This window comes from Staurois parvus, unplaced genomic scaffold, assembly GCF_062004578.1.
Source record: "Staurois parvus isolate SC_StPar_1 unplaced genomic scaffold, SC_StPar_1.0 ptg000682l, whole genome shotgun sequence".
In the NCBI taxonomy this organism is placed as follows: Eukaryota; Metazoa; Chordata; class Amphibia; order Anura; family Ranidae; genus Staurois; species Staurois parvus.
The window spans coordinates 10,069,710-10,074,861 of NW_028318478.1; the positions used below are offsets into that span (position 1 = coordinate 10,069,710).

Sequence of the window (5,152 nt, forward strand, 5' to 3'; positions counted from 1 at the left end):
TCTAGAGCTGGACAGTGCTGTAGAAGGTCTTTAACCCATCCGCAGGACCGGTATCTGCTCATTTGTGCAAGCAGGAACAGGATGAGTACTGCCAGAGCCCTACAAAATGACCTCCAGCAGACCACTGGTGTGAATGTCTCTGACCAAACAATCAGAAATAAACTTCATGAGGGTAGCCTGAGGGCCTGGCATCCTCTAGTGGGCCCTGTGCTCACTGCCCGGCACCATAGAGCTTGACTGGCATTTGCCATTGAACAGCAGAATTGGCAGGTCTGCCACTGGCGCCCTGTGCTTTTCACAGATGACAGCAGGTTCACCCTGAGCACATGTGACAGACGTGAAAGGGTCTTGAGAAGCCATGGAGAACGTTATGCTGCCTGTAACATTGTTCAGCATGACCGTTTTAGTGGTGGGTCAGTGATGGTCTAGGGAGGCATATCCATGGAGGCACACACAGACCTCTACAGTCTAGACAATGGCACCCTGACTACTATTGGGATTAAATCCTTGGACCCATTGTCAGACCCTACGCTGGTGCAGTGGGTCTTGGGTTCCTCCTGGTGCATACAATGCCCCACCTCATGTGGTGAGAGTATGCAGGCAGTTCCTTGAGTATTAGGGAATTAAATCCATTGAATGGCTCTCATGTGCACCTGACCTAAATCCAATAGATCACCTCTGGGATATCATGTTTCGGTCCATTCGAAACCGCCAGGTTGCACCTCAGACTGTCCAGGAGCTCAGTGATACCCTGGTCTATCCAGATCTGGGAGGAAATACCCCAGGACACCATCCATCGTCTCATTAGGAGCATGCCCCGACATTGTCAGACATGCATACAAGCACGTGGGGGCCATACAAACTACTGAGTACTATTTTGAGTTGCTGCAATGAAATTTCAGCAAAATCGACTAGCCTGCTACATCATTTTTTCACTTTGATTTTCGGGGTGTCTTTGAATTCAGTCCTCTATAGGTTTCTAATTTTCATTTCCATCAAAGGATGGGGCATCCTTACGTTCCTAACACATTACCCAGCCCATATCAGTATTGATATCCAGCAAGATATTTCTCCCCACTGAGATCTATGTGTTTTCAAAGTGTTCGTTTAATTTTTTTGAGCAGTGTGTAGTATACATACATATATATACAGTATATATATATATATATATATATATATATACACACAGTATATATATATATATATATATATATATATATATATATATATATATTAGTACTTGCTTGAAGACAAAGCTTTGTTATGCTGTTTATGCTTATTCAGGCTGTCAAAAAAAATGTAAAAATATTTGATACAATGCTCTCCTTTTGACTGCTGGTATCTCTATCATGATCAATTGATATGAACATATTGTAGCAACAAATCAAACAGCTAAAATGCCATGACTTCCACACAGGAGAATGAAGAAAAACTTAAAGTGGAATGCAAGTCAAACTAAGCTTAAAGTGGTTTTAAATGTGTCTCTCCTTCTTTTTCTCCTCACAGGATAGAAAGGCACCACCAGGAGGACCCAAGAAGAGGAGGATCAAGGCTGATCTGTACAAAACCATTGCACAGAGCAGGTAAGTATGACATGTTTGTTATTTATAAAAAAAATGCATTAGGATTACTGTAAATCTACACCCACCCCCTTTCTAAGCCTATTTAATCTACCCTGTAAAAGGAAAAATGTCTATTGTGTTGTTACTGTGTTGAGATCGTGCTCTCTGCACATCCCAGCACGGTAGCTGGCACTGATCATGAGCTTTCCGCTGTGACTGCTGTGACAGTTAAGGGCTGGGAGGCAGTCAGCGGGAAGGGATTAATCCAGAGATTTCAGCTGCAGTACTATTTGTCTACCATTAGATGTCAGTCTGATGGTCAGCATCATTCAACCCACTTCCTCTGAGCCCAGGTCATCCTGGACTCCCTCCAGCCCTTGACTGGAAAGTGAAGGAGAAGCAGCACAGTGATGCACTTATATTTCCATCTCTCTGCCTTCTCTTTCTATCAGCATGCCTTTTCTCTGCACATGAACTACTTATATCCATGTACTATTTTTCTCTTTCACACGCCATCCCTGCTTTACAAGGACTGCAAGAGGCTAACAACAGATTGAATTCAGGTATTTACACTGATTGTGCTTTTTGAAAATACATGTAATGTATTAATGATTCCAGAGCTGCATCAATTTGTGTCTTTTATATCTGTCTGATGTTCAGCATTAAATTGAGGAGTATCAAAAACATAAAATGATCAGAATCAGCAACAAAATAATATAAAAAAATGGTTGCTTTTCCTTTCATTCAGCCCATCTCTTCTCATATGACAGAAAAGCATGTGCTTCCATGGTAACCACTTTAACATATTGACTGTAATGTGTAGCTGGTATTTTAATTCCATTGCTCACCAGCTACTGCACATCTCACACATTCCTATATGACAACACAATTATATAGGAAGGTTGCAAATCATATACTTGGTCAAACTGCAATAAAATGCTCAATATTTACTGTATGGTAGCACTATTCGCTAAAAGTTACAATTTACAAATTGGCTCCTCATAGCAAAGGTTAGCTTCTAACTGAAGCAGAATCTATGTATAGAAAACCACATTGGCCACCGCTAATTTGCACTACTCCACAATTTTTGCAAAGGCAAACTGAATATATGTTTTCAAAGACCAGGATTAAAATATAGAGGATCTTGGATGGCTGTATTGTTACACAATCCCGAGTGAATCCAACACTGACACCTTCAAATTCTGAACTGATTTCTTTGGATAGGTGATCTACAAAAAAAAAAAAGATATCTAGTCTAAATATTATACTTTCTTCTTTATTGAAGGCATTGCCTGTAATGCCATGTTGGTGATCTGATGGCTGGAGGAGGTTTGTACGCCGAGCCGGGAGGTCACAGTGAGGCCGGGAGGTGTTAAGATAAGATAAAGACCAGTGTAAAGACAGTTCAACATGTCTTCCAGATCTGATTCTAGAACTATGATCTTCTCTCCAGAGGGCCACCTGGATCAGGTGGAATATGCCACGGAAGCTATAGGACACGCAGGCACCTGTTTGGGAATTTTGGCAAATGGACAGAGTTTTGCTTGCAGCCGAGGGAGAAAACATCCACAAATTACTGGATGAGGTTTCCTTCTAAAAAAAAAAAAAAATCTACAAATTAAATGATGACATGGCATGCAGTGTGGCTGGAATTCCATCAGACATCAACATTTTGACTAATGAACTGTGGTTTGTCACTCAACAGTATCTCCTACAGTAGTGGTGACAGCTCTCTGTGACATCAAACAAGCTTACACACAGTTCGAATGGAAGTGGCCATTTGGTGTCTCTTTGCTGTACATGGGCTGGGAAAAGCACTATTGGGTTCCATCTTTATCAGAACAACCCCAGGGGCAATCTCAGGGGCTGGAATGCTACGTGTATCTGCAACAACAGTGCGGCTGCTGTGTCCATGTTGAAACAGGACTACAGGACAAAAGGGAACATATTACAGTTTACAGCTTGCTGGCAGCAGGGCTGGATGGTGCACCTTTATTCTCCGCCTATACGCCAATGCCGTAGCCCCATGCAGTTACTTTTTATATATACTTTTATATATATATTTTTGAATGTATTTATATTAAGTTATGTTTTATGATTAGTGGATTGATTGTTAAGTCTTTAGTGATTGTAATCCCTGTATATGTCCCCTTATTGCGGCTAAGCATAATTCAGGTCATTATAGGAGTTCCCTTTGAGGGTTAACGCCAAAATGTATCAACTGACCAGTAATGTGGTGAGATATTCATTTAAACTGGTGGGTTATAAGAATTTTCCGCCCATTGTTAAAGTTTGACCAATGGCAGCAATGAGGAGGGTACATAAAGAGAGTCGCTGCGCCATACAGCCATCCCAATGACTAAGTCGGAAGTGACAAAATACGTCAGAGTGAGGCTGTGCAGCGACCTGAAGTGACGTTAGGAACTGGAACTGGAAGTGACTCAGGAGCGCCATTTTGTGAGGTCCAGCTGTGGTGAGAGCACGATACTCATATCTAATGTCATAGGAATATGATAAGTGTTTTTTCTATTACACTTTGTGAATGGCTTTTAAAACGTATTTAATAAAGTGGAGCTTATTGGTTACTGTACCATTGGAGTATATCTTACTTTTTCATGATTATGACATCTGGTGGAGAGGAGTAAGAAGGGTTTTGAAGTCTATGAAGTTTACATGGCGATACCATAACTGGAGATTTACCAAGCGATACATGCCAACCATGAGAGTGGAAGGCATGTGGGTCTAGTGATGCAAACCCAAAAGGGAAGGCTGTTTCACGAGCACTTGGTGATTTTGGTTTGGGGACATTGAGCAATAGGAAGATTAAAGCACTGGAAGCGACGTTCACATATTACAATGGACTTTACTTTCTCAGTAGTGGATTGATTTATATTTCATGATTGTTTAATTTTATTTCACTTTTCACATTGTCACTGTAGAATGTGTTTTATTCACTAGCTGGTCACAGCACCACCAGACAATTTGTGTTTATTTATTTACAGTCTAAAGACTGGGCCGGTAAAAACGTCCTGTGTAACTCTAAACTGGTAACCTGTAAAGGCTTTTAAAGGGTCTCCTATGGAAATTTTTAGGTATCGTAGTTTGTTGCCATTCCACGCGCATGTGCAATTTTAAAGTGTGACATGTTAGGTATTTAATTACTCAGCATAACATCATATTTTATATTTTACCAAACAATTGGGTATTATATTGTGTTTTTGTGCATCAAAATTCATCAAAGTGTATTTAAAAAAATGCATTTGAGAAACCGCTGCACAAATACCGTGTGATATAAAATTTGCAGCACCCACCATTTTATTCCGTTTTGGTGGTTCTAAATATTTTGCAGCACAAATACTGATTATTACATGTAGGACAGAAGCCTACTATAGACATGTGCATACAGGTCAACAAATGGCATCATGAAACTAAATGGTCAATGCACTCCAAACCTTATAAAAAAAATCTAGAACATTGTTTTTTTTCCTCCAAGTATTAAAATATAAATATAAAAACATACATACTTAAATTGCAATTCACGGTATATGCACTGTATATAAATATTGTTACAGGTAATTGGCATATGTAAA

General features: G+C 40.1%; 1 pseudogene across 1 annotated transcript; it reads left to right on the forward strand.

Moving 5' to 3' along the window:
- Positions 1 to 1,508: 1,508 nt before the first annotated feature.
- Positions 1,509 to 4,103, forward strand: LOC149447589 (proteasome subunit alpha type-4-like; annotated as a pseudogene). Its single transcript, XR_016305855.1, has 2 exons — positions 1,509 to 2,125; positions 2,848 to 4,103. The product of XR_016305855.1 is annotated as a proteasome subunit alpha type-4-like (transcript).
- The last annotated feature ends 1,049 nt before the right edge of the window (positions 4,104 to 5,152 follow it).